Source organism: Bombina bombina, chromosome 5, assembly GCF_027579735.1.
Source record: "Bombina bombina isolate aBomBom1 chromosome 5, aBomBom1.pri, whole genome shotgun sequence".
Lineage (NCBI taxonomy): Eukaryota > Metazoa > Chordata > Amphibia > Anura > Bombinatoridae > Bombina > Bombina bombina.
This window is the reverse complement of record NC_069503.1, coordinates 986544070-986557938: the sequence shown is the minus strand read 5'-3', so window position 1 is coordinate 986557938 and position 13869 is coordinate 986544070.

The window sequence follows — 13869 nt, the reverse complement described above, 5'->3', positions numbered from 1 at the left end:
ACATACAATACTAGGCCATGTGTCGCTTCTGTTTCCTTTCATCATATATATATATATATATATATATATATATATATATATATATATATATATATATATATATGTTTAGTTATGTATTTATATATGTATAAATATATACACATATATTCATATATATTCTCGTGTGTGGATATATATATATATATATATATATATATATAAAATTTTAATATTTAATATGTACTATATTGTGTATTTACTGTAAATACTTTACATTCCAATGTTCTTTACATAGGAGAAAATGTTCTTTGAATTTTTAAATTTATATATCTGTATATATCCATACCTGTGTATATTCATATAGATATATAGGTATAGATATATATGTTTTTAAAAAATATTTATATATATATATATATATATATATATATATATATATATATAAATGTATATTTAAAATAAAAATATTTTTCTTCTATGTTAAGAACATTAAAATGTAAAATATGAATAACTACCTTAGGGTTGAGCTCACTTGGTCTAACACTGTGTCGGATTAGCACATGAGCGATAAGTGTTGTTTATATCAGTGCGCTCCATGAAAGTCTATGTGGTAGTTAACGTGGTCCCAATATCCGAAGTCCTTAAGTTAACATGTTTCGGGTTTCGTGTACAAACTATTTACTTTCAACTTGTAATATGCTCGCTACCCAGCACGCGTTAAAAGTTTACACTGTGTTTATACGCTAGTGAAAGTGTTACTTGTAATCTGGCCCATAATATTTTATCTTGTTAGAATATTGTGCACTACCTCTCGAGTTTGTAAATCATTGGAATTAGATACAATTTCTTAGTTATTTCTACGTTCCTAAGAGTTTTGATTTTGTTCTCTCTAAAGGGATTAGTAATTAGACAACCAATCCAGTGTTAAAATGTAATATTTAAGAATTGATTATGAAGATGTTGGCAGATGATGATGTAAAAGAGGCTTAATGTACTGTAAATGTAAATTGGTATGACAATAATGTGTATGATTCAAAGATTCAGCTTAGGAAACTAACAACTTTTTTATTTTTCCATGTCACGTCAGTGGGACAGGAGTATCCATAAGTGCCTTATATATTGAAAGAGAGACAGACAGGAATTGTATACTAAATGAGACGACACATAAGACATTTTTTGACTGCCATGCATAGATCTATGTAGAAAAAGTAAATCCTGGTTTTAATGTAAAATCATGGAATTTTGTCATCTGTGGGACTGTAATTTTGATATTAAACAAGAAAGTGATTTTATTTCTCTGGGTAAATTGGAATTTATAGATGGATTTCTCCTCCAAACTACGTAACTTTAATAATACAGGGTAAAAGTTACTTTTCTTTTACATTTAATATTTGATAACTTACTTTTAACTTTTTAATTTAAAAAAATGATTTGTGAGAACAATCTCTATAACAAGCGTCATCAACGTGTTATAAATATTTAGTTATCTACTCTTTCAATATTTGTCCAAAACTCTTCTCAAGCATAAATACTAGACATATCAATACCCATCAAATAATGTTAAAATATTTTTTATTAAAATATACAAGATTGTGGTGCAAGATTTAATTATATTCTGTTCTCTCTGTTTACCTCACTAAACACAAATATGCTTATCTGCAAACTCTGCAGGCTTTTACTTAAGCAGCTTGATTCATTATCTTACTTTTATCAAAAGGTACCTTATATTTATAGTCATTTTAATCTATAGGAATTATGTGCTTGTAGCTAAATATTGTTATGGAAAAATATTGATTTTTAGATGTCATATGGCTTTTTTTGAAGCATCTATGTCAGAGACTAATATGTCAGTGTGTGCATTTGTATCAACCTCTCATAATAAAAGGAGAAATGGGATAGGCTTAATGAAATGTAAAACTGTACATCTCTGTTTAAACAATGCCTTATATCTGTGCTAAATTATGGAAAATCTATGCAATTAGTTTGTTCAAGAACAGTAGGCACTGAACATATGACAACTCTTGCACCACAAAACGCGTAGGAAACTAATATTCTGTTTGTCACTAGAAAAAATGAGTTACTTACATTACAGACATATGCAAAATGTATTATGACCCCTGTTCAAAAGGTTGAGTTGAGCCATAGATTGTCTTTTTTAAAGGCATATAGTCCATACAGAAAGAGATTGGAGTGTGCGTAATGTTTTTAAAATACATTTTTACAGTGTTTACTATGAAATGGAAACCTCCTGCACAAGTTGGGCAACACTGGAGAATAAAGTGGCTGATTATTGACCATTCATCACTAATTTGCTTAAAGGTCAGAACTGTGGATATGTAGGAGACGCCAGTCTCAGAATAGAAAAAAGAAAGAAGGTATTTTTAAAGTAAAGTTTTTGCATTTAAGAATAAAAAATTTGGCCATTTTTTATTTTGAGTATTATGTCCCTTTTATTAAAGTTACTTTACATTTTTTATTCAGTCAATTAATTGATATAATATTATAGTCAAATTGTGAGATGCCACATGAGTCATATGGAGAAACATTGCTTTGAGAATATGATCAAGAAAACAAAGTATTTTTATTGCATTTGTACCTGCAATTATGTTAATTGTTTGATTACTGATTATCATTTTGGAGAATATATAGTATTAATATTTATTATCCTATTTCCTGTTGATTTGTATTTGATTTGTATGTTAATTGATGCTTTTTCAGAAAAAAATTTTATATTGTTATTTGCAACATTAAAAATAAAAACTTCAATATGATTTGTTCTTTTGCCATCTTATTAAAATACATTTTTACATTTAAAAGATATGTTAAAGAATGTTTTAGATAGCTATAATATATATATATATATATATATATATATATATTTATTTGAAATAATTTTTATTGATTTTAAGCAGTAATACAGAGTTCTATTGATTTACATGTACAAGATAAATTCCTTTGGACACAAAGCCGTAACTTCTGTCATGTAAACAGTGTGATACAAAAAAAATTGTACAGCATTGGCCTAGGCCAGGCACCTCTACATTCTGCCATTTTTGGGCGTTTACATATATATATTAAGAAATTTAACTCCCCAACCTTTAAAACTCATCCCCCCACCCCCCTTCTTCCAGGCTGTTACAACATGTCTCCCCCCCTTAAGAGGGTTATTATGTTTCTCTAACTTTCCTCATAACTGCCCCTTACTAAACGGGAAATGTCACCTTAACCTATACTAACAACTTTCTCTACATCTCGCAATCTCTACCACTTGTCCTCCTATAGTCCACCCTGTACTCATAGGTTCTGTACTTCACCCTTCCCTAACATCCAATAGAACCATATCTTGTTAAACTGCTCCAGCTGACCTTGTGACCATGCCGCCACCTCTGACAAGTGGAAGGTGTCTGCAATTTTATCTGTCACTTCCTGCCATGTGGGTGTCCCTGCCTTCCAGTGTCTTGCGATACATATTCTCAGGCACGTACAAAGGATTCTAATGAAGCTATTGATTGAATTGTTGAAGGGTTTCACCCTATCGTGTAGCAATGCCTGTGATATTGTAAGTGTAACTCTTTCATTCAGAAGCTGGCTCACCAGCGTTGACAATTTAACCCAAAGTGTCTGGACCCTTGGGCAGTCCCACCACATGTGTCTAAATGTCCCTTTCTCCCGACATCCTCTATAGCAGTTACCATCAAGTGTTGGCGCATAATGCGCCGTTCTGGTAGGCGTAAGATACCATCTAAATGACACCTTGATAGTATTCTCTCTCAGGTCAGCGCTAATTAAACCCTTTCCTGCATCCCTCAATAAGACCTCCCATTCATCCTTCTCTCTCACTTCACCAATATCCCTTTCCCATCTCTCCATTAAGGGTGATTTAGACCGGCCCCTCGCTCCTTGCAGTAGTAAATAAATTCGGGAGATCAGCTTTTTCCCCCTGAATGGGGCCCCTAACATTCTCTCAAAATCAGTAGGTGGTGAATACCGTTGAGTTGACATGTAAGTGTGTATGGATGAACTAACCTGTAAATATAAGTACCAATGAAGGGGTTCTGGCTCTAATTTGTCTCTGATCTGATTATATGTAAGTAGTTTTGAATTCTGTAGGAAATCTGCCACTCTGTACAAACCTTTGTTTTCCCATTTTCTCACAGACCTCCTCAAGTCTCTAGGTATCAGAAATTTAATGGGTTTCAACAATGACCCTGGTCTACATAGCTGTAATCCTCTCATGGTTTTTATCCATAAGCTTAATGCCTCCCTTGTGACCGGTGATTTATATTCTTTAGCTTTCAAAAGCCTCTCTTCGTCCCATATGATATCTGCTGCTCTGTCATTTCCTGCTATATCTGCCTCTATCTTAGGCCAAATTAGTTCATTGTCACTCTTCCCCATTACAACCGACTGAGCTAGCCTAGAGGCCCTATAGTATTCAGCCAGGTTTGGAACCCCCACTCCCCCCAAGTGTCTGTGTTGTTTTAACACCTGTGCCGCTATCCTAGTCTTACCGTCCCCCCTTAGGAATTTTACTAAATCATCCTGTAAGGCCTCCAGGTCTTTATTTGGGACACCAATGGGTAAAGCTCGAAAAAGATACATTAATCTTGGAAGGAGGTTCATCTTGATTGCCATCAATCTGCCGTACCATGAAAAGTTCCCTTTTTTCCATTTTACCAGGTCCCCTCTAATGGCTCTGTAAATTGGGAGGTAATTTAACTTATATAAGTCTGATAAGCTATCGCTCAATTTGACCCCTAGATAGGTGATATGTTTTTTCTCCCCTGCAATATCAAAGTTTAATTCAATTGTCTTTTTCGTGTGTGCTGGTAGACAAATTTGCAGTGCTTCGCACTTGGTTGTGTTAATCTTGTAGCCCGAAATTGAAGAAAACTCTTCCAAGGTTTTGTATAAGTGTGGGAGTGAATGTAAGGGTCTGGTCAAAGTTAGTAATACGTCGTCCGCAAACAACATTAATTTATATTCTGATTCTGCCACCCTTACTCCCGCGATGTCTGTCTCGTTCCTGATATAAGAGGCCAATGGCTCAATGCATAGGGCGAATATCAGTGGCGACAGTGGGCAACCCTGCCGTGTCCCATTTAGGATTGTTATCTGTCTGGATGTGTGACCCGCCGCCCCTACAACCGCTGTTGGGTCAGAATAAATGCCCCTAAGTGCTTGTACAAAAGTCCCCTTGAACCCCATATCCGCTAGTACTTTAAACATGAAACTTCAGTCTACCCTGTCAAACGCTTTTTCTGCGTCTAGTGACAGGAATAGAGCTGGAGTCCCCATTGCGCTCACGTAATCTATCAAAGTGATAGCTCTTCTAACGTTATCTGGGGCTTCTCTATTCTGTATAAAACCCACCTGATCTTGGTGGATCAATGTGGGTAAAATCACCTTTAATCTATTTGCCATTATTTTGGTAAAAATTTTGATATCGTGGTTTAATAGGGAAATCGGCCTGTAGTTCTGACAAAACTTGTTATTTTTCCCCCCTTTTGGAATCACTATAATTTTTGCCTTGAGTGTCTCCCTAGGTATCTCCCATCCATCCATTATACCGTTACAAAAGGTGACCAAATGGGGTACTAGCTCTTTTTTAAAAAGTTTATAATACTCCCCTGTCAGTCCGTCAGGGCCTGCAGCCTTACCAGATTTTAAATCCATAATTACCTTTAATACCTCTGAACTATCTATTTTCTTGTTGAGACTCTCTAAGTCATCCTCTGTGATTTTTGGTAGTTGCGCTTTTTCTAAAAAATTTCTCGTCTTAGTGGCTATATCCCCTAATCCTAGTTTGTTCCCATCGTACAGTTTCTCATAATACTTAGCAAAGCTATCTGTTATTTTTTGTGGATGTGTAGTGAGTTCTCCCTCATCTGTATAGAGCTTAGGAATGGAGAAGAATTTATTCCTTTCTCTCAATTTATATGCCAGAAATCTGTCGGGTTTATTGGCGTAGACAAAATAGTGAGCCCTCAGCCGCAAGGCCGCCCTAACAGAGGCGTCATTTAAAATCTTTGCCAACTCCCTCCTCTTTGTCGTTAATAGTGTGTAATTGTGAGTGGTTGTGTTGCGCTGGTGATTCATCTCTAATTTTTCAACTTCTCTCTGTAGGTTATCAACCAATTTTGCTGTCGCTTTAGTTTTAATTGACTTTTCTTTTATAAACAGACCTCTAATATATGGCTTATGTGCCTCCCAAATCACCAGTGGGTTATTAACCGAACCGGTATTCATGTCCCAATATTCCTTGAGTGCCCCCTGTGCCTTCCTAAAGATCTCTGGATCCCTTAATAGTACCGGATTATATGTCCATGAGCGCTGTCTAGTGAAGTCAATAAGATTCGTCAGTTCTGCATAGACCAAGGAATGGTCCGACCAAACACAAGCTTGAGTGCCCACCCTCACTAATGAGGGCGATATAATTTGGCTAACATATATGTAGTCTAGAGTGGTGTAAAGTTTATGTGCTGGGGAATAATAAGTGTAGTCATGATCTTGTCTGCCTACCGCCTCCCAAGTGTCCACCAGACTATGTTCATCAAGTGCGTTTTTAATGGATTTAATTATGCTATTGTGTCTGTGTTGTTTGCTTGTGAGTGTGGTTTTCCCTGTTCCTTCCTTAGCAGACAATGTAACGTTAAAATCCCCGGCCAGGATCACTCTAGTCTGTGACCATTGTGTAAGCAGAGAAGATACTTTGGTGAAAAAAGCATTTTGGGTCTCGTTAGGGGCATAAACATTGCATAGCATCACATTTGAGCCCTGAATTGTCCCCTGCACTATAACATACCGTCCGTCTTTATCTGTAATTACCCTATCAGTTACTAGGTCAAGAGATCTATGTATCAATATCGTGACCCCTCTTTTTTTCGAGTCAGAAGTTGAGTGAAAATGATGGGGAAAATGGTGCGACCAAAACTTAGGGATAGATGACTTCACAAAATGGGTCTCTTGTAAGAATATGATTTTGGCCTTTACTCTAAGATATTGGGCTAAAGCAGTTCTCCTCTTAGTGTCCGTGTTCAACCCCCTAACATTGTGAGTAAGTATAATTGTGTTGTTTGGTGTCATTTTACAATACCTTCTCCTCCCTGTCCTTTCTCATCCCCTATAATCCCTAGTCCCTCAATTCGAACATCACATTTACCTCTAGGAGACCCAGCCTGGAAGAATAAAAACATAAACAAACAAAAACATTTTAAAAAAACAGTGAATATGCCAGTCTCACTTAAATAAAACATTAAGCTAGACTTAAAAAAAAAACAGCCAAATATTTCTCTACTATATTGAACCTTAATGGCGCATATTTCAACATAGTCAGTTCCGCAACCTTATTAGAAGTGACCTTTTAATAATATGAGGATTATAGTCTTTTTCAATATCCCAGCATAGTTCAATAAGAGATAACATTCTCCTTCGAAAATAAAGTCCTCAGTCCAACATGAACAATTAACACAACCTGCAAGAAAAACATAACGTTAACAACTGTGAATACTCATCTGTCCGGCGCTCTTGCCCCAGCATGTCCTTCCCATCTCAATCGTGCAAGTCCCGCACGGCTATGCCGAAAAGCAGAGCATCCTAGAGCTCCTTACAGCCTGCACGCTGTAATATTGAGACAAAAAAAAAGGGAAAAAGAAAGGTTTCTATCTCATCATGTCTTCCTTTTCTTTTCGGGAACTCGTGTCCATTTCCTTTGAGCTGGTATTCTGTTACCCTCTTCACCCCCTACGGAGGGTCTTTGCTGTTGAAAGGATGGCGGGTCCAATTTCATCTTTCTGCAAGTTTCTGGAATCTCTGCTTGGTCCCTTATTGAAATGATTTTGTTTTCCCAAGAAATGTGCAAAGCAAATGGGAATCCCCATCTATATGGGACTTGATTTTTCCTCAAAAGGGCTGTGAATGGACGAAGTGCTCCTCTTCTCTGTAATGTCCTAAGACATAAGTCCTGAAAGAACTGGACTATATTGCCCTGATGCTTATATGTCGGGTTTCTGCGTGCCGCCGCCATTATTTCCTCTTTTTCTTGGAACCTGAGCATCCGAACTATAATATCCCTAGGCGGGTCATCACCTTTAGGTTTCGGCCTGAGTGCCCTGTGAGCCCTTTCGATTTGGAATTTTTCTTCATCTCCAACCCCTGTAATACCTTGGAATAGATTGAGTAGATACATATTTAGTTCTTTTGGGGTCACCGATTCAGGGACACCTTTCAGGCGAATATTGCAGCGGCGGCTGCGGTTTTCGAGATCTTCGAGTTTGTCGTGTATTTCATCCAATTCTTTCTGCTGAGCTGTTGTTTGAGTTGTAATATCATTCAGGCCTTCCACTAGTGTTTCTCCGCTTTCTTCAAGAGAGTCCACTCTAGAGCCTAATTCACCCACTTCCTGCTTAAGCTCCGTCAGACTACTAGTGACCGTGTTCTGGAGTGTTTCAATTTTCTCAAGAAGTCTCTCAAAATTTGTTGAAATGTCTTGTTTTGACACCAGTTGTTCCAGGTCGGCTCTGGTTAGGGGTTTGTGGTGACCCGCTCCCCCGTGGGGGTTTGTGTCACTCTCTCCATCTCTGTCTGATTGAGGTGAGTGTTGTTCTGGCGATTTCTCCCCTCTGTTAGCTTTGAAAAAGATGGGCGCCGTAGATTGCTTGGTAACAGGTGTTGCTTTAATATTCCTTTTGGAGGTCATTCTCACGGCTCCCCAGAAGTCTGGCAAAATACCTCTTTTGTAGATTCGAGCTATTGCACCCACAACAATCTTTAAATCGCTTTAGTGCCCCTTGTTATCACACTCAGTGTCGTTCAAAGTAAAGCAAACATATATATCAGCTCCTCCTGTCTACTGCAGGCAGTCAGATTAGTGTACAGTCCCTCTTCTGGTCCTCTTCAGATATTTAGTGTCACATACATTGTTTTGTGTTTCTTCCTAGTACTCACTGATGAGAAGTGTCAAATTTGTTCACTTTTCTCCCTGCAGCCCCTTTACATTATTCCTCAGTGTTCTCCCTGCTGGTTCTTAGCAGCTGCCGCCCTTCCATATTAGATGCAGGTCTCCCTGAAAACCTCCGTCTGCAGCGAGGTCACCCATAACCTTTGCGGTGTTTACCGCTAATCAAAGTAGCCCTTACTGTGTGGCCCCACGTGTGGGCACCCGCTCCCTCTCAGGCAAACATCGCCACTAACTTGCGGCAGTCACCACTACTCACTTTTTCCCCTTTTGGCTTAGTCCGGCACCGCTTTACAAGCAGATAGTTGAATCAGGTCGCCACGTGGCCTTTTATCATGGCCGCTGTCTCCTTGTATCCGTTTCACTTCTTGATCTGTTTCTCTGCCGGGTCTTATGTGCGGTACTCCGCCGCAAGTCTCACTCTGCTCTGACCTTCTGGGCTCACCCCCGATCCTCTTATAGCCTGCTCACATTAGGCTATCTGCTTAAAAACGCCTGTCAGCTTACTTGGCTGTCTGGAGCTTCACCTTTATGCGGCCATTCCGCTCTCACTCCAGGCTCCGCCCCCATATATATATATATTTAAAGGGACATTAACTACTAGATAAATCATTGATAGAATGATGTATTTAGAGGAAACTAGCCTGAGAATACATGTATTTTTTTTTAAATGGCATTCGTTTTTTAAATATTGAAAAAAATAAGGGTAACATTCTAATGCCCATAATGCTGTGGGCATAGCCATATTGTAACTTAGGTTTCTTTTTCTGCTAAGGCCAATTAGGGACAGTTATAAATGGCTTACTAGAGTGTGCAATCAATGAGTGTGTAGATTACAGCTGTGTCTGCACTTCCACTTTAAACAGGAATTTGGGAAGCTAACAATATTCAGAATTAAATTATAGGAAAAAGAGAACATAATAAATAATGAAAATATATTGCAAAGTTGTTTTACTACGTACAATTAAACATTTTATATTAATATGTCAAATTGCTTAATGTCCCATTAAGTTTTGTACAAACTGATAAAATGACATAAGGAAATAAACCAAACAGAATTACATTTCACAGAAACTACTCAAAATAGTAACAGATTTTTCATGGGGCTTTTCAATGTCCTTCTATGATCAAATTGAACTTGTTCTCTTGGCATCCTTAGTTGGAAAGTATACCCAGCCAGGCTCAGGAGCAGCAATGCACTACTGGGAACTAGCTGCTGATTGGTGGTTACACACATGTGCCTCTTTTCATTGGCTCACCAGTTGGCTTCAGCTAGGTTACAGGAGTCTATCGTTACCCTAAAGCTGACATTAACTATGCATATAATCCTTTGCAGGAGTTCAACACATAGGGACCCAAAGAAAATCCATTAAAAAAGTGTATCTAATGAGTTTTCCACAAACTTCACCATTAGTGTCTATGTGGAATTTTATAGATAAATAATTTCATAAGCTTTTGTTAAGTTTTGTGATCAACCCCATATTTATATACAAACAATAATTAATTTTATAGATTTATGTCCATTTAACTGAGATAATTTTCCTATGGTGTTAATTAAAAAGCCAGATAATATACTACTTTCATACAAAAAAAAAGTATTTTTTATAATTTTGCATTTTGAGGTGAGGCAATTTTCATTTTTTTTTCTTTTTTTCCCCCTGAAAGCTGTATAGCAGTTTATTCCTCTTGTTCCTCAATGTAACAGTTCCTCAAAAGAGACAAAGTAACAATATGTAACAATATGTATAAACTTCAAGGTGGTAACTGGTACTCACATTATACAAAGCCCCTATAGCTCTGAGTTTAACGCCTTATTACAATTGAGAGCACAACAATAAAAAGGAGAATTAAGAAAGTCACCTTTAGGGTATTACAAAGGATAGCACATAGAAGGAATACTCTGTACATATAAAGCACTATATATAAAGCACTATATACAACACCAAGAACCGTACAATCAAGTCTCGGGTGTTCCTGTTATGCTTATTGATTTACCTGTCTCCACCGCCTCATGTGACGTTCCTCTGTAACTGTTCTCTGTAACTATTTTCCAAAGGTCTAGAGGTACGACCTATATATTGTAGTTTGCATGAGTATTATAGTAAATAAATAACATTTAGTATTACAAGTCAAAACCTTTCTTATCAAGGTACAACTCAATTTTCTTCAAAAGAATAAAGGGTGATGGAGTTTTCCATAATCTACATTAAACAACAAAAGAACCATAGTATACATAATAAAAAAAGGAAAATAAAGAAATTGCATTGGATGACTAAGAACATACTTTAAACGATCATAAACGATCATAAGTGTAGAAATGTATTGTCTTCATGAAAAAGTTTGTTTTGTGAGATCTTCTGTAGGATACTGTAGCGAATCATGATCCCAATATGGGTTGAATGCTCAACTTTTCATTTTTTGTTTGTTTTATGCGTCTTTAAGAAATTCAAGATATAATACAAAAATCAAACTTGACTATTCAAAGCATCTGTCACTATTATATTGCAATACATCAGTTAACCCGGTTCCTCCCCACCTAATGGAGGAGGATAGAATAGAGAAATAGAGGGGAGAGGGAAAAAAAAGTTTTCATTTTTTACCCAGAATGCACATGCTCACAGATAATTTATGTATATTTCTTTAGCATGAGTAGTATGGGGGGCTTGGTAGCGTCTACAGGTTTGAGTCCAGGAGGGACATCTGTTGTTGGAGAGGATTAATGTTATTGTCATAGCAGAGACAGCTTAAGACATTTTGCTACCAGGGTCCGAGAATTAAATAATGCCTTCTTAACTCTCTGTCCTCTACAATCTAAATCCAGCCATAGTTAGCAGTCTCTAAAATGAAAGTTTAGCAGATTAAAGTTTCAAATAACAGCACACTGATACCAAGCTGATGGACCTCATATGAGACTTATTACTCTTAAAAAACACTATTATCCTCCCCTGTCAATGCCACCTGTGTCACAGGGCCTACCTGAACCATTTATAGAGCCGGCCTTAGTTAATAGGACAGTTACATTATACTGGCTACTTTTTAGTAGCATTCATGGCTTTCTGTGTGAATTGATAGATCTTCCATGTAAATAAAATAAAATGTAAATAAAATGTAGGTACCAGTGTTTATTATAAACAATCCTGGAAATAAAATGTTTGCCATTTACTTTGTTATATTATATCTTACAGAGAAACAATTTGAATTGTACTAAAAATAATGATGACATGGATTGCTCAATATCCATACTGGCATTATTCATTCTTGATATTAAATAACAATTATAACACCCAGAAAAGAAAACCATTACACATAAAATCAACTGGACTGGAATATATTATGCTGATTGATAATATAACAGAGAAGCAAAGAACCAAAGTAATAAAATACAACAAACAAAACAATTTTGTTAATAAATTATGATCTTAGATAAAAAATATTGGCTATGCTTGGAATATATGATGGATTGTTCAAATCTGTGGTGGAGCTTCAAGGGGCTGTCTGTAATTATAGGGACATTGTACACTAGATTTTTCTTTGCATAAATGTTTTGTAGATTATTCATTTATATAGCCCATCTGGTAGTGTTTTTGTAACAATGTATAGTTTTGCTTTTTTTAAAAAAAACATTATGCTCCTAACCAAGCCTGTAGACCCATGTCTACAGACTCCTGCTTGCTCTTGTTTGTGTAATGAGTCTTATCATATTAAGCAGAGGGGGGGGGGGGGGGATCTCTGTTCTTCCTGCTTTCAGTAAGTGTCCCAGCCTAACCTCATCACCAGTGCTAAACTGGGAGCTTCTAAGTTAGTTTTTAAAAGGTTTTATACTGGATTTTTAGATTAGTATCTGGGCATATTCTTCTTTATAGTAGTGTCTATTGCATGCAGTTATATAAACATTTGTGTATACTGTCCCCCCTTTAATTGGTTGATCCCTCTAGTACAATATTTATTTTAAAATTAAAAGTTGAAAAAGTTAATTCAAGTTATTTCTCATGCTAAGTTAAACATTTGGGAAAATAGAAGCTTATCACAATGAATGGAGATATATGGTTGTAGGAGCAAGAAGCCAGTAGATGATGCACAAAGATCTATGTGCTACTGATTTTGATAAGATGCCCTGTACTATAATGCAACATGGGCACCGGAATTGATGCATTAAAGTCTAGTCAAAATTAAACGTTTATGATTCGAATAGGGCATCCAATTTACTTTACTTTCATATAGGTGGCAAGAGTCCATGAGCTAGTGACATATGGAATATACATTCCTACCAGGAGGGGGCAACGTTTCCCAGACCTCAAATGCCAATAAATACACCTCCCACCTCACTCATACCTCAGTTTTAAAAACTTTGCCTCCTTAGGAGGTGGTGAAGCATGATGTGCTTGATTCCTTACGTGAAAGGCGCTTCTAAGCATATTGAAGCCCAGTTCCTCTCTAAGTGCAGTGTTTGAGGGATGTGACGGGAGTATTGCCTGATGATACCATGTTTTCACCTATGGGAAATCTATTCATAAGGCTCTCGCAGGGATTCATCTGCTGCCTCCCTTTATAGATCGACAATATACTCTTGTACCATTACCTCTGCTGATATGTCTCAGTACTGGTTTGGCTGTCTGCTATATGTGGATGGGTGTCTTACACGGTAAGTATATACTTTATTATATAAAACACTCTAAGCTATGGATTTGGCACTTTTTAAGTAAAGTTGTTATATATTGTTTGTATACATGTCTTGTGTCAGTAATTCAGTGCTCTTTTTTAGCTACTTTATTTGTGGCTAAATATTTGTCAAGATTGGTAGAGTCTGTGAAACATACAGTTGTTTTTTTTGAGCTAGTAATTTATTTATAAATAAGGATACTATTATGCTAGTCTCATGGAATGTTGATAATCACATTTTATGCAGCTATAATAGAAGTATTGATTAGGCTTTA